This window comes from Pseudophryne corroboree, chromosome 6 (assembly GCF_028390025.1).
Source record: "Pseudophryne corroboree isolate aPseCor3 chromosome 6, aPseCor3.hap2, whole genome shotgun sequence".
NCBI lineage: Eukaryota > Metazoa > Chordata > Amphibia > Anura > Myobatrachidae > Pseudophryne > Pseudophryne corroboree.
This window is the reverse complement of record NC_086449.1, coordinates 159,927,128-159,948,423: the sequence shown is the minus strand read 5'-3', so window position 1 is coordinate 159,948,423 and position 21,296 is coordinate 159,927,128. Positions and strand designations below refer to the sequence as shown.

At 46.6% G+C, this 21,296-nt stretch overlaps 1 long non-coding RNA gene across 2 annotated transcripts in view; it reads left to right on the top strand.

Moving 5' to 3' along the window:
* LOC134935086 (uncharacterized) overlaps positions 1–19,226 on the top strand; it is a 33,099-nt gene extending 13,873 nt beyond the window's left edge. For both annotated transcript variants that reach the window (XR_010179894.1, XR_010179893.1), the window contains exon 3: positions 18,930–19,226. This is a non-coding gene — a long non-coding RNA (uncharacterized LOC134935086). The remainder of the gene's footprint in view (positions 1–18,929) is intronic.
* The last annotated feature ends 2,070 nt before the right edge of the window (positions 19,227–21,296 follow it).

The window sequence follows — 21,296 nt, the reverse complement described above, 5'->3', positions numbered from 1 at the left end:
TATGGCACCAGGAAGGTGAGATACAGAGAGGTTTGGCTCTGGCGGCAGGATCTGGGGCAGTCAGGAAGCTGATAGCCACAGCTCCTCCTCCACCACACATTGCAGGAGAGAAGTTGATTACGGAGAGAAACGCACTGGGTTATAAAACAAAAACTCTTAGTAACCTTGTAAATGTTAATGATGTTAACCAAATAACTCATGCAAGTATTAACCCGTGCAAGATGTACCCTGTTTTGAACCTTCCTCAGGAGTGTGATCAAGAAGACGATTCAGCAACAATTTCAGCTCTCTCTCTTGCAGCCACCATAGCAGAGACCACAGTAGGCACAGCGACACCCACGAGATTAGTGAAAGCCCCTAGCGGAGGGATAGGTGAGGTCGTGTCAACGGGTAAGTACGGCACCATGCACTACACTGAAACAATTGTACCACAAGTTGTAGAATCTACGCAGAATGAGGCTGTTAGAATTGCTCCTGTAAAGGTGATAGTAGTTCCCAATGGGAAAACAGATGCATCAGGAGCCACACCCGTCAGGAACATTGCCATGTATTGCCCGTTCACTAGAATGGAATTGAGGACCATAGTGTCTGAATTCCCAGACCCCAGAAAAGATTTAGTGGCAAGCCAAAAATACATCAGGGATCTAGGAAACACTTTAGAGCCCAATAATAAGGATTGGCAGATAGTGCTAAGAGCTTGCTTACCTTCCAATGTCGACTCAGTTAAATTCTTGGCTGATTGTGGACTAGATAAAGATGTACCGCTTACAGATGTGTACGACCAGGATAATGTAAAAAGGATAAATTTACAGCTAAAGGAGTATTTCCCAGCCGTTGTTAAATGGAATAAAATATTTTCCATTAAGCAAAAGGAGTCCGAAACGGCAACAGAATATTTTCACCGGGCACTATCAGAAATGGCAAAATACACTGGTATAGAAGACATTAAGACCAACCCAAACCATCGAGAAGTAGCAGTATCTGTACTGATGGATGGTTTGAAAGAAACATTAAAAGCTAGGGTACAGACCACACAACCATGTTGGCGAGGTCTGTCAGTGTCCACCTTGAGAGAGGCTGCTGTTGATCACGACAAAAACATCACTAGACACAGGGAGTCGCAAAGTGATAAGTTGATGTCCGTAAGTATACAGGCGCTGACCACAAGGCAGCCTGCGTATGTACCACCGAATCCTGTGGGTAAGGCAAGTGTAATAACATGTTTTTCTTGTAACAGACCGGGACACTTTGCACGAGAATGTAGAACAAAGAATGTACAAAGATCTTTTCAACCCCCTAGACAACAACACAACACACGACATTGGGAGCAGGGTCCACAGAGGCGGAGTTTTGAGCCACATACAGGGGAAACAAAAAGATATCCCCCGAACAGAGACTGGCAGGCCTCTGGTAGTTCCCAGCTAACTCCCCCACAAGTAGTTGCTGCCAATGGGATTCAGGGAGGTCAGCATACCCAATAGGGGTGTGGCCACACCTGTAATCTGCAGCCAGTTAAATTGATTGCCAGTCTTGGAAGCGAACCAGAGATTGCAATCAATGTAGCTGGTAAAACTTTAAACTTTCTTGTAGACACAGGGGCGGCCAAGTCAGTGATAAATTCGACAGTGGGCATGAGAACCACTGGTAGGACAATTCCAGCCATGGGAGTAACAGGAGTAGTCCAGCACTACCCTGTTAGCAAACCAGCCGAGATTACAATAGGGCCTTTGCATACCAAGCATTCCTTTTTGCTGGCTGCATCGGCACCAACTAATCTCCTGGGGAGAGACTTACTATGTAAAATGGGTTGCGTCATTTATTGTACTCCTGAAGGTGTATTCTTGGACATTCCTGAGAATCACGCTCAGGAGGTACGAGACATGTTAGACTCCCCATCAAAATTAATGTCACATTCCATTATGACAAATAGGAACCCATCCCAAGTAGAAGAGATGACATCTCAGATACCAGAGTCACTTTGGACAAAAGATGGACAGGACACTGGATTAATGGCAAACGTAGCTCCAGTAGTTGTACAAGTAAAAGATGGTAGGATAGCTCCAAAAATCCCACAGTATCCTCTGAAGCCAGAGGTGGAGTTAGGAGTTTTCCCAGTAATAGAACGCTTGCTGCAACAGGGCATTCTGGTAAGAACGTCCAGCACAGCCAATAGTCCCATCTTCCCTGTTAAAAAGAGTGGGGGGAGGGGTTACAGGCTAGTGCAGGATCTAAGGGGGATTAACAAAATAGTTGAGAGTCAGTTCCCCGTAGTGCCTAATCCAGCTGTCATCCTAATGCAAATTCCTCCCACTGCCAAATTTTTCACTGTTATTGACCTCTGCTCCGCTTTCTTTTCGGTACCTCTGCACCCTGACAGCCAATATTTGTTTGCATTCACATACAGAGGAGTCCAATACACGTGGACTCGGCTACCCCAAGGTTTCATAGATAGTCCAAGTATATTTTCTCAGGCTTTGCATGATTGTTTACAGTCTTTCCAACCAGACAGTGGATCAGTATTGATACAGTATGTGGATGATTTACTGCTGTGTTCAGATTCACTGGAAGCTTCCCTGAAGGATACGAAACAGCTCCTGTTTCATCTTTCAGACACAGGTCACAAGGTTTCCAAAGACAAGTTACAATTATGCCAAACTAAGGTAAAATATTTGGGACACTGTCTAACACAAGGACTGAGACACCTGACCGCTGATAGAATCCAAGCCATTAGAGACATGACACTGCCACAAACCCAGCAACAGATCAGGACGTTTTTAGGAATGTGTGGGTATTGCCGTAATTGGATCCCAGGGTTTTCCATATTGGCGTTACCTTTGCAGGAAATGGTCTCTTCAAACAAACCTGACCGGATTTCGCATACAGACGAATCCGAAACAGCATTTGAGAGACTCAAACAGTGCCTAACGCAGGCACCAGCACTAGGTATGCCAGACTATGGGAAACCCTTTGAACTATACGGAACAGAAAGTGCTGGGTGCGCAGCAGGTGTACTAACACAAAAACACGGTGATGCCAGCAGGCCAGTTGCATATTACAGCGCTCAGCTAGATACGGTAGCGCGATCCCTCCCCACATGCTTGCGTAGCGTTGCGGCGATAGCATTGCTAGTGACAAAAAGCGAAGATGTCGTGCTAGGCCACAACCTCACAATCCATACACCACATGCGGTATCTGCCTTATTGAATTCTGCCCAAACCAGACACGTCTCATCTGCAAGGTTTACAAGATGGGAATTGGCATTAATGGCCCCAGTAAACATCACCATAAGGAGATGCAGCGCATTAAACCCTGCAACATTTCTCCCAGGTGTGCCTGATCAGGCACAAAGGGTGGGAGGTGAGAGTGATGGGGAAGGAGGATTTAATGCAAAGGAAGATACACATGATTGTATGGAATATTTGACCCAAAATTTTACCGCAAGGCCTGACATCAGTGACAATCCACTGGAAGATGCAGAACTCACGTTCTACACGGACGGTAGTTGTCATAGACAGTCAGACTCGGGAGACTTGTGTACTGGATACGCAGTCGTAGATGACCAAGACACCATAGAAGCGGAACCACTAGGCCCACCTCACTCAGCCCAGGTTGCTGAACTGGTCGCCCTAACCAGAGCATGTGAATTGGCTAAGGGTAAGTCAGCCAATATCTACACCGATTCTAGATACGCCTTCGGGGTAGTCCATGATTTCGGAGCCCTATGGCGGCTCAGAAATTTCATGACGGCGGCTGGTACACCGATAGCGCATGCAGCTCACATAAAAAGGCTTCTAACAGCGATACAGGAACCCGACAGAGTGGCTGTTATCAAATGTAAAGCACATACATATAGCCAAGACCCAGTATCCCTTGGTAACAGCCGAGCAGACGAAGCCGCAAAGCTTGCAGCTGCTACCCCCATACAGACAGACACCACACAACTGATGGTATTTAATACCATCAACACACAAAAGTTGTGTGAGATGCAGAATTTGTGTTCCACACAGGAAAGAGCAGTCTGGAAGGCAAAGGGATATGGCCAGGAGTCCTCAGGGCTCTGGATGGATGGACATGGTAAACCAGTGGCCCCCAGGGCATACCTTCCATGTCTGGCTGAAGCAGCTCACGGGCTGACTCATCTAGGCAAGGAGGGGATGTGCAAATTGGTAAGAGCATACTGGTGCGCCCCAGGATTCTCCTCTCATGCGAGTAAAAGAGCAATGTCATGCCTTACCTGTCTGAGAAAGAATATTGGAAAAGCAATACCTACAGAACCATCCCATATCCCACCTGCCGGCGGCCCTTTCCAGGTAATACAAATTGACTTCATTCAATTACCCCCATGTCGAAATTTGAAATATGTACTTGTTTGTATAGATGTTTTCTCGAATTGGGTCGAAGCTTTCCCAGCAGCTACAAATACCGCTATGTTTACAGCTAAGAAAATTGTGCAGGAATTTGTATGTAGATATGGTATCCCTAGAATCATTGAAAGTGATAGGGGTACCCATTTTACAGGTGATGTCTTTCAAGGAATGTGTAAGTTGATGGGAATTGATAGCAAGCTGCACACTCCGTACCGTCCACAGGCGAGCGCGAAGGTCGAAAGAGTGAACAGCACTATTAAAAATAAATTGAGTAAAGTAATGGCAGAGACAGGATTGACGTGGCCAGAAGCTTTACCCATTGTTTTGTATAGCATCAGAACCACTCCCAGGTCCCCTCTTAATCTGTCTCCTTTTGAAATCTTGTTTGGTCGACAACCGCATGTCATGATTAACCCTCAGGATGATTTGAAATGTAACAATGAAGTAACTGTAAAGTACTTGATTAACATGAGTAAGCAGTTGAGGAATCAAAATGATAATCTGAAGTTGGTGATTCCTGATTTACCAGATAGTAATTGTCATGACATTGAACCTGGGGATTATGTAATGATACGAAATTTTCTACGCTCAGGTTGTCTTATTGATAGATGGGAAGGACCATACCAGGTCTTATTGACTAGCACCACAGCATTGAAGGTGGCTGAGAGAGAGACTTGGGTCCATTCATCCCACTGCAAAAAGGTTGCTGATCCAGAGAAGTCCCGTGATAAGGAACAGACGGTAGAGGTTGTATCACTGGAGTGTCTGTTCCAGGAGGACTGAGGCGGCACCTGAGCCTTGAAGACCGAAAGCAGTTGTCGACTCCCTTCTATTGTTTTTCTCCACTTCCCATCCCCTCTTCCTTGAAATTTCTTTTTTTCCCCTTCTCATTCTTCTCTATTTCCTCCTCAAAGATGGACTTGCCCCAAGAGACTGTGATCCGGATTTTGATGTTAACCATGATGTTGACCAGAGCAGTCTGTTCCGGCGAGAGTACCATAGAGGTCGAGAGAGGTTCTGGAATGGGTTCCGATTATGATGATGGAGGCGCAGTTTTCCAAGATCAACCAAACCAACAAGCAAAGGCGAGTATCAGAAAACGATCCGATAGAAGAAATTGTGATGGATTGTTAGCTGAAGAAAATTGTATCTGTAGGCTCTGTGATAATCTGGTTGAAGATGGATGCATAAAGAAATGCCAATCCAGTTTTAATATCCATATAGACCGGCATCCATTGAGTGACTATCACTCTTTAGTGGGTAATGTGTTAAACCAAACAGATTGTTGGGTATGCTCTCAAGTACCTCAGGGTCATAGCAAATCAGGGCTAGTACCATTTCCTTTAACGTTAGGGGAGGTACTTGAGCTAAGTGGTGGGAGACCGGTGGACCGGAGGTTTAATATCTCCAGCCCTCCTAGTTTGAAGCTCCACCAATACCATGTGGATAGGTCCCTCTTATGTTTCAATATCTCCAATCCCAGAAAACCGGGAAATTGGGAAGTGTCATGGAGCAACCTTACCATGACCTTTTCACACAGAGCAGATAGAATGCCTACAGATACAGAGCTGGTACGCCACATAGCCAGTAGAGGAAAATCTTTTCGGTATCGATATACCTTAGGAAATAGGATTACTAGAGTTGGAGAGGTATCACCAGGATACTGTGCACATATCGTACAAACTGATACGTGCATTAAGCAGATGGAAGAATTAGGGTCAGGAGATTTCACCTGGAAGGTTTGTAACATGGTCATGTCCTTCTCCGTCCCATATGTTCTCCCCGATGACGCATATTTCATATGCGGGAGAAAGGCGTACAAGTGGCTTGCCCCAAACTCTGAAGGATTGTGTTATATTGGAAAAGTATTGCCTGAAGTGATGACTGTAACACATGACAAAATGAAGGACATACACCGTGGTGCCCAAGCTCCTTATACTCACACTCATTACGAGCACCGAGTTAAAAGACAACTGTCAGAAAGGTTAGAGCATCCGGCCTCCGATCTTATCCATGAATCCACCGGGATTCAGGTTCTGGTAGCGTTAGATTTCACTCGCACCGCTCGAGGAGTGATGAATTATAGATACATTTCCGCACTCGCCAATTTGTTAGATAATATCACTGAAATGTATGATGACACGTTTAGATACACTGGAAGAGAACTTCAAGCTTATAAAACAGAACTAGTTCAGCATAGGATGGTTCTTAATTATCTTACAGCAGTAACAGGCGGATATTGTGTTACATTGGCAACACAGTACGGCATAAAGTGTTGCACTTATATCACGAATAGCACCGAGGATCCGGTAGAGGTCATAGACCAAAAGATGGACGATATTCTGCAATTAAAGTGGGAATTTCGTCGGAAACACAATCTCACCCTTGCTGCTGTAGGTAATGAGCTGACTGGTTGGGTGTCATGGTTGAACCCGCGAAATTGGTTCTCCGGTTTAGGAGACTGGGCTCAAGGAGTCATAATGGATGTTGGAAAGTTTCTACTATGTATCTTGGGTGTCGTTATATCGATTGGATTGATATTTAGATGCGGGCAGGCTTTAATGAGGTGCAAACAAAGTACAAGAGTGATGAGCTTGAGGAGCGAGGAAACTGTAATTAACCTGGATTTGATTTATGACCCAATGATAGAAACCAGGATGGGATGAAAATGCGATTATACGGTCCGTTTCTTTCACCTGTTTTTCTGCTTTTCTCCAAGATACAAAGACCCCCTTGGACGAGGAAGTTGACGAGACGCTATACAGACAACAGACAAGCACCAAAGATGAAGTTTTGACAACCTATGATATGGACACTTGATGAACTTTGCCATGGATCCCCAGTTTCCCTAGTACTTTTAAACTCACGCTAGCCCAACATTTTTTGTAAATCTGATGGCTCAGACAAAGCTATTTGCTCATGCCCAAGGAGCAATACAGCGCAAAGAAGACGACTCTCAACAGATACCGAACACAACTTCGACGACAGATGTACATTTCCCTGACATAGAATATCATTGCATTTTCCATAAGTGTTCTTTATCTTCATCTCTACAACCCTCAGGTAATGACACACATAGACGATAGGGAATACAGGCACAGATATCAGCAACCACATACCTCCCCCATTCATGTATCATCAACTAAAATGTGCTCCCCATTTTGTTCAAAATCCGAAAAGAGCTCGGTAAAGTTTGACAGCCCATCCACAGACCTGTACCACAGGATAAGAAGGAATTCAAATGTATACTTCGCAATACCTCGAAGCTTGATGTACAACACGTACGGCACGATGATACATGACCCCCCAAACATGGATTCATACACACATGCTTCTGCTATCTCACTAGGTCACACCCTCTTCACACCTTCTCCTCTCTCCTCCCTTACCCAACCATGGAAATCAATTAACCCCTGATTTACATTTTTCTCCTTAAATATTTTAGAAGGTGGCAGTTATTATTGACTGCCAAAGGGTGGACTGTCAAAGTCAGAAAAATGTCTCTATGCACGTTGCCATATTTGCACCGCACACCGGTCCGCGCTGCGCATGCGTACGCTCTCCCGTGAAGGCGCATACCCGCGATAGCGTGCACTCGCAGGCGCGGTATGCGTATTTACGGTAGAGTTTATGTAGTCGTAGCGTGCGACTCATTCGTTACATATTTTCACAATTAATGTAGTTTATAGATCATGATCCCTTTGATAGTTTCTGAAAGTTTGGTTAATATAGAAGGTCCCTGAGCTAGGGAATCCCTCTTTGTATCGTACGAAGGGTCTAACAAGAATCATACAGCAGTGTTTGGTACCCATCGGAAGAGTATTTAATTAGCAATATTCCGGTGTTGGTTTGGAGCGTATTAATCGCTCGTGCGAATAGTTATGGACATAAGAAGTTTATGTCCATTTCTACTATTTACTCATACTCAGGTATGCGGCGGGAAACCTAGTTCCCCACCCACCTGAGCTGTTTGAAATCGTCACAGCCCACCTGTATGAATCAACCTATGACCTTTTGTTGTGATACAGGGTCGAATTCCTTCATCCAATGGACAATGGGATTGTAGGGACTATGAGATTGCATTGTGTGTGGGGCATAAATAGGCAGGCCGACCACATCCAGCTCTCACTCTTCAATGGTTCTCATTGCTGAAAATCGGGTGCTGGATGTCCAGGCGCATGCGATCGTTTACCCTTGTGCGTAAGTTTCTCTCCGTAATCATTGTCTTTCTGTGAGCCAATTTCTCTCATCTCTCCCCGTCTCTCTCTATCTCTCTCCTTTTTTCTCTTATATCTCTCATAGTATTATAGTATTGTATTGTATTGCATTTAGGTCAGTGTAGTATTGTCTTTGTGTATTTATTGTTTAGTTCTGTGGTTAGGAAGTCTCTGTTATATTGTAGTGTATCATTTGTACTGTTATCCCCTTTTTACAAGTATATTAGATATAATACAGTTGATAGGCTTTGGACCCTAAACCAGTATCTGTGTATTTTCTATAGTATTAAGTGTTCACTTGAGCGTCGGTGACGCTCAAGCAGCCTTGTAGTTAGTCAGGTTACACAAGGTTGCACTTACACCCTGTACTCACATTAAGGTATTCTGTGTATTTCTTTAGTATAAGGTTTATACATAAAGGTATAGCGCTGTGAGCGTCTGCATCGCTGGTGACCTACTCGTGGTCTCGAGCGTACGCTACGCTACCGCGAATCATTACTCTAGTGATAACCAATAACGTGTTCTGTGATCACTGGGCCGTGAGCGAACGTGACGCTTGAGCGTCTCGCTTACTGCTGAGCGATCGTTACGCAAATAGCGTACCATTACGGTACTTCTTAAGTAAACAGCGTACAGTGTTCTTAGACTTCATAAAGGGTTATAATTACGACAAAAGGAATTTAGCATTGTCACTTCTCACTAAGGGTACCTCAGGTTCGTGGTATAGAACTGTCACTGTCAGTTTCAGACGCTGCCGTTTGGATTGTCCAAGGCACCCCGGGTCTTTACCAAGGTAATGGCCGAAATGATGATTATTCTTCGAAGAAAAGGCGTCTTAATTACCCCTTACTTGGACGATCTCCTGATAAGGGCAAAGTCCAGGGAACAGTTGGAGGTCGGAGTAGCACTATCTCGGATACTGCTACAACAGCACGGATGGATTCTAAATATTCCAAAATCGCAGCTGATCCTGACGACACGTCTGCTGTGCCTAGGGATGATTCTGGACACAGTCCAGAAAAAGGTGTTTCTCCCGGAAGAGAAAGCCAGGGAGTTATCCGAGCTAGTCAAGAACCTCCTAAAACCAGGAAAAGTGTCAGTGCATCATTGCACAAGGGTCCTGGTAAAAATGGTGGCTTCCTACGAAGCAATTCCATTCGGCAGATTTCACGCAAGAACTTTTCAGTGGGATCTGCTGGACAAATGGTCCGGATCGCATCTTCAGATGCATCAGCGGATAACCCTATATCCAAGGACAAGGGTGTCTCTCCTGTGGTGGTTACAGAGTGCTCATCTTCTAGAGGGCCGCAGATTCGGCATGCAGGATTGGATGCTGGTGACCACGGAGGCCAGCCCGAGAGGCTGGGGAGCAGTCACACAAGGAAAAAATTTCCAGGGAGTGTGATCAAGTCTGGAGACTTTTCTCCACATAAATATACTGGAGCTAAGGGTAAATTTATAAAGCTCTAAGCTTAGCAAGACCTCTGCTTCAAGGTCAGCCGGTATTGATCCAGTGGGAAAAACATCACGGCAGTCGCCCACGTAAACAGACAGGGCGGCACAAGAAGCAGGAGGGCAATGGCAAAAACTGCAAGGACTTTTCGCTGGGCGGAAAATCATGTGATAGCACTGTCAGCAGTGTTTCATTCCGGGAGTGGAAACTGGGAAGCAGACTTCCTCAGCAGGCACGACCTCCACCCGGGAGAGTGGAAACTTCATCGGGAAGTTTTTCCACATGATTGTGAACCGTTGGGAAATACCAAAGGTGGACATGATGGCGTCCCGTCTGAACAAAAAACGGGACAGGTATTGCGCCAGGTCAAGAGACCCTCAGCCAATAGCTGTGGACGTTCTGGTAACACCGTGGGTGTACCAGTCGGTGTATGTGTTCCCTCCTCTGCTTCTCATACCTAAGGTACTGAGAATTATAAGACGTAGAGGAGTAAGAACTATACTCATGGCTCCAGATTGGCCAAGAAGGACTTGGTACCCGGAACTTCAAGAGATGCTCACAGAGGACTTATGGCCTCTGCCGCTAAGAAGGGACTTGTTTCAGCAAGTACCATGTCTGTTCCAAGACTTACCGCAGCTGCGTTTGACGGCATGGCGGTGGAACGCCGGATCCTAAGGGAAAAGGCATTCCGGAAGAGGTCATTCCTACCCTGGTCAAAGCCAGGAAGGAGGTGACCGCACAACATTATCACCACATGTGGCGAAAATATGTTGCGTGGTGTGAGGCCAGGAAGGCCCCACGAAGAAATTTCAACTCGGTCGATTCCTGCATTTCCTGCAAACAGGAGTGTCTATGGGCCTCAAATTGGGGCCCATTAAGGTTCAAATTTCGGCCCTGTCGATTTTCTTCCAGAAAAAATTGGCTTCAGTTCCTGAAGTCCAGAAGTTTGTCAAGGGAGTATTGCATATACAACCCCCTTTTGTGCCTCCAGTGGCACTGTGGGATCTCAACGTAGTTCTGGGATTCCTCAAATCACATTGGTTTAAAACCAGTCAAATCTGTGGATTTGAAGCATCTCACATGAAAAGTGACCATGCTCTTGGCCCTGGCCTGGGCCAGGCGAGTGTCAAATTGGTGGGTTTTTTCTCAAAAAAGCCCATATCTGTTTGTCCATTCGGACAGGGCAGAGCTGCGGACTCGTCCCCAGTTCTCTCCCTAAGGTGGTGTCAGTGTTTCACCTGAACCAGCTTATTGTGGTGCCTTGCGCCTACTAGGGACTTGGAGGACTCCAAGTTGCTGGATGTTGTCAGGGCCCTGAAAGTATAGGTTCCAGGACGGCTGGAGTCAGGAAAACTGACTTGCTGTTATCCTGTATGCACCCAACAAACTGGGTGCTCTTGCTTCTAAGCAGACTATTGCTAGTTGGATGTGTAATACAATTCAGCTTGCACATTCTGTGGCAGGCCTGCCACAGCCAAAATATGTAAATGCCCATTCCACAAGGAAGGTGGGCTCATCTTGGGCGGCTGCCCGAGGGGTCTCGGCTTTACAACTTTGCCGAGCGGCTATTTAGTCAGGGGCAAGCACGTTTGTAAAATCCTACAAATTTGATACCCTGGCTAAGGAGGACCTGGAGTTCTCTCATTCGGTGCTGCAGAGTCATCCGCACTCTCCCGCCCGTTTGGGAGCTTTGGTATAATCCCCATGGTCCTTTCAGGAACCCCAGCATCCACTAGGACGATAGAGAAAATAAGAATTTACTTACCGATAATTCTATTTCTCGGAGTCCGTAGTGGATGCTGGGCGCCCATCCCAAGTGCGGATTATCTGCATTACTTGTACATAGTTACAAAAATCGGGTTATTATTGTTGTGAGCCATCTTTTCAGAGGCTCCGCTGTTATCATACTGTTAACTGGGTTCAGATCACAGGTTGTACAGTGTGATTGGTGTGGCTGGTATGAGTCTTACCCGGGATTCAAAATCCTTCCTTATTGTGTACGCTCGTCCGGGCACAGTATCCTAACTGAGGCTTGGAGGAGGGTCATAGGGGGAGGAGCCAGTGCACACCACCTGATCCTAAAGCTTTACTTTTTGTGCCCTGTCTCCTGCGGAGCCGCTATTCCCCATGGTCCTTTCAGGAACCCCAGCATCCACTACGGACTCCGAGAAATAGAATTATCGGTAAGTAAATTCTTATTTTACACAAGGTTGGAGATAGTGATCTAAAAATTTTGAGATGTTGCTAAATAATGATTCACGCGCCAAGATAATTGGTCTGCCTGGGGGTTTCAACAGATTCTTATGAATTTTAGGAAGACAATATAGAAGCGGTACTCTCGGTTGAGGGATAAGTAGATATTCAGCCACCTCCTGTGTAAGGATACAATCCTCTACGGCCTTTTTGATGACAATTTCCAGTTCTCTTTTGTATCCTTGCGTCGGATCCATAGTTAATTTCCTATAGACAGCTTTGTTAGAGAGTTGTACATACATTTCGTTTTTATATTCCTCAATGCCCCACACAACAATACCTCCACCCTCATCAGCTGGTAGAATTATAATATTGTTGTCATCCCTCAAATATCTTAAGGCTTTAAACTCCTCTTGTGTTAAATTAGGAAAGGTTTTGACCTCCTTTTGGGATCCTGCAATGACCTGTGAGTCCAAAGCTTTCATAAAACTAGAAATGGAGGTGTTGTGGGAAAGGGGTTCAAATCTGGACTTATTCTTGAACTTTTTCTTTCCCTGATCTATTGTTGATAACTCTCTGGGTGTATCTTTGAAAAACTCTCTAAGTTTAAGTTGTCTATTGAGATGTGCTTGGTCTACTTTCCATTCGAATCCTTTAAATTTATTGGTCGGGACGAATGACAACCCCCTGTTTAGGACCTTAATTTCAGAAGCAGTCAGTACTCTCTCTGTGAGGTTAAAAACTAGGTTTTCTCTAACGTCCTAGTGGATGCTGGGAACTCCGAAAGGACCATGGGGAATAGCGGCTCCGCAGGAGACTGGGCACAACTAAAAGAAAGCTTTTAGACTACCTGGTGTGCACTGGCTCCTCCCACTATGACCCTCCTCCAAGCCTCAGTTAGATTTCTGTGCCCGGCCGAGCTGGATGCACACTAGGGGCTCTCCTGAGCTCCTAGAAAGAAAGTTTATTTTAGGTTTTTTATTTTACAGTGAGACCTGCTGGCAACAGGCTCACTGCATCGAGGGACTAAGGGGAGAAGAAGCGAACCTACCTGCTTGCAGCTAGCTTGGGCTTCTTAGGCTACTGGACACCATTAGCTCCAGAGGGATCGACCGCATGGAACTGGCCTTGGTGTTCGTTCCCGGAGCCGCGCCGCCGTCCCCCTTACAGAGCCAGAAGCAAGAAGAGGTCCGGAAAATCGGCGGCAGAAGACATCAGTCTTCACCAAGGTAGCGCACAGCACTGCAGCTGTGCGCCATTGCTCCTCATGCACACTTCACACTCCGGTCACTGAGGGTGCAGGGCGCTGGGGGGGGACGCCCTGAGCAGCAATAAAAACACTTTGGCTGGCAAATATATCACAATATATAGCCCCAGAGGCTATATATGTGATAAATACCCCTGCCAGAATCCATAAAAAAGCGGGAGAAAAGTCCGCGAAAAAGGGGCGGAGCTATCTCCCTCAGCACACTGGCGCCATTTTCTCTTCACAGTGCAGCTGAAAGACAGCTCCCCAGGCTCTCCCCTGTAGTTTGCAGGCTCAAAGAGTTAAAAAGAGAGGGGGGGTACTAAATTTAGGCGCAATATTGTATATACAAGCAGCTATTGGGAAAAATTCACTCAATATAGTGTTAATCCCTAAATTATATAGCGCTCTGGTGTGTGCTGGCATACTCTCTCTCTGTCTCCCCAAAGGGCTGTGTGGGGTCCTGTCCTCAGTCAGAGCATTCCCTGTGTGTGTGCGGTGTGTCGGTACGGCTGTATCGACACGTTTGATGAGGAGGCTTATGTGATGGCAGAGCAGATGCCGATAAATGTGATGTCGCCCCCTGTGGGGCCGACACCAGAGTGGATGGATAGGTGGAAGGTATAAACCGACAGTGTCAACTCCTTACATAAAAGGCTGGATGACGTAACAGCTATGGGACAGCCGGCTTCTCAGCCCGCGCCTGCCCAGGCGTCTCAAAGGCCATCAGGGGCTCAAAAACGCCCGCTCCCTCAGATGGCAGACACAGATGTCGACACGGAGTCTGACTCCAGTGTCGACGAGGTTGAGACATATACACAATCCACTAGGAACATCCGTTACATGATCCCGGCAATAAAAAATGTGTTACACATTTCTGACATTAACCCAAGTACCACTAAAAAAGGGTTTTATGTTTGGGGAGAAAAAGCAGGCAGTGTTTTGTTCCCCCATCAAATGAGTGAATGAAGTGTGAAAAAGCGTGGGTTCCCCCGATAAGAAACTGGTAATTTCTAAAAAGTTACTGATGGCGTACCCTTTCCCACCAGAGGATAAGTTACGCTGGGAGATATCCCCTAGGGTGGATAAGGCGCTCACACGTTTGTCAAAAAAGGTGGCACTGCCGTCTTAGGATACGGCCACTTTGAAGGTACCTGCTGATAAAAAGCAGGAGGCTATCCTGAAGTCTGTATTTACACACTCAGGTACTAGACTGAGACCTGCAGATAGTGCTGCTGCAGCGTGGTCTGTAACCCTGTCAAACAGGGATACTATTTTGCGAACATAAGACGTCGTCTTATATATGAGGGATGCACAGAGGGATATTTTGCCGGCTGGCATCCAGAATTAATGCAATGTCCATTCTGTCAGGAGGGTATTAGAGACCCGACACTGGACAGGTGATGCTGACTTTAAAAGGCACATAGAGCCTTATAAGGGTGAGGAACTGTTTGGGGATGGTCTCTGGGACCTCGTATCCACAGCAACAGCTGGGAAGATTTTTTTTTTACCTCAGGTTTCCTCACAGCCTAAGAAAGCACTGTATTATCAGGTACAGTCCTTTCGGGTTCAGAAAAGCAAGCGGGTAAAAGGCGCTTCCTTTCTGCACAGAGACGAGGGAAGAGGGAAAAAGCTGCACCAGTCAGCCAGTTCCCAGAATCAAAATTCTTCCCCCGCTTCCTCTGAGTCCACCGCATGACGCCGGGGCTCCACAGGCGTAGCCAGGTACGGTGGGGGGCCGCCTCAAAAATTTCAGCGATCAGTGGGCTCGCTCACAGGTGGATCCCTGGATCCTTCAAGTAGTATCTCAGGGGTACAAGCTGGAATTCGAGGCGTCTCCCCCCCGCCGTTTCCTCAAATCTGCCTTGCCGACAACTCCCTCAGGCAGGGAGGCTGTGCTAGAGGCAATTCACAAGCTGTATTCCCAGCAGGTGATAGTCAAGGTGCCCCTACTTCAACAAGGACGGGGTTACTATTCCACACTGTTTGTGGTACCGAAACCGGACGGTTCGGTGAGACCCATTTTAAATTTGAAATCCTTGAACACATACATAAAAAAATTCAAGTTCAAGATGGAATCGCTCAGGGCGGTTATTGCAAGCCTGGAGAAGGGGGATTACATGGTATCCCTGGACATCAAGGATGCTTACCTACATGTCCCCATTTACCATCCTCACCAGGAGTACCTCAGATTTGTGGTACAGGATTGCCATTACCAATTCCAAACAATGCCGTTTGGACTGTCCACGGCACCGAGGGTCTTTACCAAGGTAATGGCAGAAATGATGATACTCCTTCGAAAAAAGGGAGTTTTAATTATCCCGTACTTGGACGATCTCCTTATAAAGGCGAGGTCCAAGGAGCAGTTGTTGGTCAGAGTAGCACTATCTCGGGAAGTGCTACAACAGCACGGATGGATTCTATACATTCCAAAGTCACAGCTGGTTCCTACCACACGCCTACTGTTCCTGGGGATGGTTCTGGACACAGAACAGAAAAAAGTGTTTCTCCCGCAGGAGAAAGCCAAGGAGCTGTCATCTCTAGTCAGAGACCTCCTGAAACCAAAACAGGTATCGGTGCATCACTGCACACGAGTCCTGGGAAAAATTGTAGCTTCTTACGAAGCAAAATTCCATTCGGCAGGTTCCATGCAAGAACCTTTCAGTGGGACCTCTTGGACAAGTGGTCGGGATCGCATCTTCAGATGCATCGGCTGATAACCCTGTCTCCAAGGACCAGGGTATCTCTACTGTGGTGGCTGCAGAGTGCTCATCTTCAAGAGGGCCGCAGATTCGGCATACAGGACTGGGTCCTGGTAACCACGGATGCCAGCCTTCGAGGCTGGGGGGCAGTCACACAGGGAAGAAATTTCCAAGGACTTTGGTCAAGTCAGGAGTCGTCCCTACACATAAATATTCTGGAACTGAGGGCCATTTACAATGCCCTAAGTCTGGCAAGGCCTCTGCTTCAAAACCAGCCGGTACTGATCCAATCAGACAACATCACGGCAGTCGCCCATGTAAACCGACAGGGCGGCACAAGAAGCAGGATGGCGATGGCAGAAGCCACAAGGATTCTCCGATGGGCGGAAAATCACGTCTTAGCACTGTCAGCAGTGTTCATTTCGGGAGTGGACAACTGGGAAGCAGACTTCCTCAGCAGACACGACCTACACCCGGGAGAGTGGGGATTTCATCCAGAAGTCTGCCAACTGTTGGTAAACCGTTGGGAAAGGCCACAGGTGGACATGATGGCGTCCCGCCTAAACAAAAAACTAGATATTGCGCCAGGTCAAGGGACCCTCAGGCAATAGCTGTGGACGCTCTAGTGACACCGTGGGTGTACCAGTCGGTTTATGTATTCCCTCCTCTGCCTCTCATACCAAAGGTACTGAGAATAATAAGAAAACGAGGAGTAAGAACGATACTCGTGGTTCCGGATGGGCCAAGAAGAGCTTGGTACCCAGAACTTCAAGAAATGATATCAGAGGACCCATGGCCTCTACCGCTCAGACAGGATCTGCTACAGCAGGGGCCCTGTCTGTTCCAAGACTTACCGCGGCTGCGTTTGACGGCATGGCGGTTGAATTCCGGATCCTAAAGGAAAAGGGCATTCCGGAGGAAGTTATTCCTACGCTGATAAAAGCCAGGAAAGAAGTAACCGCAAACCATTATCACCGTATTTGGCGAAAATATGTTGCGTGGTGTGAGGCCAGGAAGGCCCCAACAGAGGAATTTCAGCTGGGTCGTTTTCTGCACTTCCTACAGTCAGGAGTGACTATGGGCCTAAACTTGGGTTCCATTAAGGTCCAGATTTCGGCTCTGTCGATTTTCTTCCAGAAAGAACTGGCTTCACTGCCTGGAGTTCAGACATTTGTAAAGGGAGTGCTACATATTCAGCCCCCTTTTGTGCCTCCTGTGGCACCTTGGGATCTCAACGTGATGTTGAGTTTCCTAAAATCACATTGGTTTAAGCCACTTAAAACGGTGGATTTGAAATATCTCACGTGGAAAGTGGTCATGTTATTGGCCTTGGCTTCGGCCAGGCGTGTGTCAGAATGGGCGGCTTTGTCAGGTAAAAGCCCTTATCTGATTTTCCATATGGATAGGGCAGAATTGAGGACTCGTCCCCAGTTTCTCCCTAAGGTGGTATCAGCTTTTCACTTGAACCTACCTATTGTAGTGCCTGCGGCTACTAGGGACTTGGAAGATTGAAGTTACTGGACGTAGTCCGGGCCTTAAAAAATTATATTTCCAGGACGGCTGGAGTCAGGAAAACTGACTCGCTTTTTATCCTGTAGGCACCCAACAAAATAGGTGCTCCTGCTTCTAAGCAGACTATTGCTCGCTGAATTTGTAGCACAATTCAGCTGGAGCATTCTGCGGCTGGATTGCCGCATCCTAAATCAGTAAAAGCCCATTCCACGAGGAAAGTGGGCTCATCTTGGGCGGCTGCCCGAGGGGTCTCGGCTTTACAACTTTGCAGAGCTGCAACTTGGTCAGGGGCAAACACGTTTGCTAAATTCTACAAATTTGATACCCTGGCTGAGGAGGACCTTGAGTTCTCTCATTCGGTGCTGCAGAGTCATCTGCACTCTCCCGCCCGTTTGGGAGCTTTGGTATAATCCCCATGGTCCTTTCGGAGTTCCCAGCATCCACTAGGACGTTAGAGAAAATAAGATTTTACTCACCGGTAAATCTATTTCTCGTAGTCCGTAGTGGATGCTGGGCGCCCATCCCAAGTGCGGATTGTCTGCAATACTTGTATATAGTTATTGTTAACTAAAGGGTTATTGTTATGAGCCATCTGTTGAGAGGCTCAGTTATGTTTCATACTGTTAACTGGATATGGTATCACGAGTTATACGGTGTGATTGGTGTGGCTGGTATGAGTCTTACCCGGGATTCAAAATCCTTCCTTATTGTGTCAGCTCTTCCGGGCACAGTATCCTAACTGAGGCTTGGAGGAGGGTCATAGTGGGAGGAGCCAGTGCACACCAGGTAGTCTAAAAGCTTTCTTTTAGTTGTGCCCAGTCTCCTGCGGAGCCGCTATTCCCCATGGTCCTTTCGGAGTTCCCAGCATCCACTACGGACTACGAGAAATAGATTTACCGGTGAGTAAAATCTTATTTTCTTGGGTCGTCCCCGGCTTTTTTTTTGTTTTCACTGTCCGCCCCTTCTGATTAGTCTGCTTTTTCCACTACCAGTGCGGGTCATGACCCCTAAAGGGGGTTTACCACAGATATTTTCAATAGATCCTGTTGCTCCCCTAGATTCACCAGCTGAGGAGTTGGAATCAGTCGTTGTTGCATCTTCCCTGTTGAAATTATGAAAGGGTCTTCGTGATCTATTATTGTTGTTTATAGGTTAGGTATTTCCTATTAGTTAGCTCTGATTATGCTATACATGTTTTTAACTTATGTATGTGATAGTTTGTGTACTCTATCTCCACAGTAACCACGGTTTCCTGTTTGACCGGTTGCCATGCCGACGCCCCGGAGATTATGCGCACACCACTGTCCAGAAGTGCGGGTGGCTATGACACTGGTGATGTATACGTTGTCGGCAGAGTCTACTCCTATCACTAACAACATCCCAGAGGCCGATTGCTAGGCAAAACGCCGCCAGAGAGGAGGGTGATGCAGAGTGATGTCATCGGAAACAGGAAGTGCCGCTGACCGGAAGTGCGGGCAGCTCCGGCTCGGGGACCTGTGACTCACGTGTGAGATGGAGAAGTTAATTCAGGAAGGTATTTAGGTAAGCACAATGGAGATGTCTGTTTGCATGTATTTTGCCTGACAAAGGAGTAAAATCCGAAACGTCGCATTCACTTGCTATCATTGTCATAGCCTATTGTTTTACCAAGTCCGTTGGAGTGCCACTCTATTTCTCTCTCTCTCTCTCTCTCTCTCTCTATATATATATATATATATATATATATTTATTAGTGATAAGCGGGTTCGGATCCTCGGGATCCGAACCGCCCCGAACTTCACCCGTTTTACACGGGTCCGAGGCAGACTCGGATCCTCCCGCCTTGCTCGGTTAACCCGAGCGCGCCCGAACGTCATCATCCCGCGGTTGGATTCTCGCGAGATTCGTATTCTATATAAGGAGCCGCGCGTCGCCGCCATTTTTCATTCGTGCATTGGAGATGATCGTGAGGGGACGTGGCTGGCGTCCTCTTAGTTTCTATGTTCAGTGGGCAGCAAATTGTGCTGCCAATATCTGTGCTCAGTGTGCTGCAAATATCTGTGCTCAGTGTGCTGCAAGTGCAAATATCTACGTTCTCTGCCTGAAAAACGCTCCATATCTGACTGTGCTCAGTGTGCTGCAAATATCTGTGCTCAGTGTGCTAATTGCTTTATTGTGGGGACTGGGGACCAGCAGTATTATATAGTAGGAGGACAGTGCAGAGTTTTGCTGACCAGTGACCACCAGTATTATACGTTCTCTGCCTGAAAAACGCTCCATATCTGTGCTGCATTGTAGTATATAGTAGGAGGACAGAATTTTGCTGACCACCAGTAAAACTATATATATAGCAGTACGGTACAGTAGTCCACTGCTTTACCTACCTCTGTGTCGTCAAGTATACTATCCATCCATACCTGTGGTGCATTTCAGTTTTGCACAGTTTGCTGACCACCAGTATATACTATATAGCAGTACGGTACAGAAGGCTACTGCTCTACCTACCTGTGTGTCGTCAAGTATACTATCCATTCATACCTGTGGTGCATTTCAGTTTTGCACAGTTTGCTGACCACCAATATATACTATATAGCAGTACGGTACAGAAGGCTACTGCTCTACCTACCTGTGTGTCGTCAAGTATACTATCCATTCATACCTGTGGTGCATTTCAGTTTTGCACAGTTTGCTGACCACCAATATATACTATATAGCAGTACGGTACAGTAGGCCACTGCTCTACCTACCTCTGTGTCGTCAAGTATACTAGTATCCATCCATACCTGTGGTGCATTTCAGTTTTGCACAGTTTTCTGACCACCAATATATACTATATAGCAGTACGGTACAGTAGGCCACTGCTCTACCTACCTCTGTGTCGTGAAGTATACTAGTATCCATCCATACCTGCGGTGCATTTCAGTTTTGCACAGTTTGCTGTCCACCGGTATATATTATATAGCAGTACGGTACAGAAGGCCACTGCTCTACCTACCTCTGTGTCGTCAAGTATACTATCCATCCATACCTGTGGTGCATTTCAGTTTTGCACAATTTGCTGACCACCAATATATACTATATAGCAGTACGGTACAGTAGGCCACTGCTCTACCTACCTCTGTGTCGTCAAGTATACTAGTATCCATCCATACCTGTGGTGCATTTCAGTTTTGCACAGTTTGCTGTCCACCAGTATATAATATATAGCAGTACGGTACAGTAGGCCACTGATCTACCTACCTCTGTGTCGTCAAGTATACTAGTATCCATCCATACCTGTGGTACATTTCAGTTTTGTACAGTTTGCTGTCCACCAGTATATAATATATAGCAGTACGGTACAGTAGGCCACTGCTCTACCTACCTCTGTGTCATCAAGTATACTATCCATCCATACCTATGGTGCATTTCAGTTTTGCACAGTTTGCTGACCACCAGTATATAGAGCCAGTTTGTGCAAGGAGAGATTGATTGCTTCTTTTTTGGTGGGGGCCCAAACCAACCAGTCATTTCGGTCACAGTCGTGTGGCAGACCCTGTCGCTGAAATTGGTTCGTTAAAGTGTGCATGTCCTGTTTATACAACATAAGGGTGGGTGGGAGGGCCCAAGGACAATTCCATCTTGCCC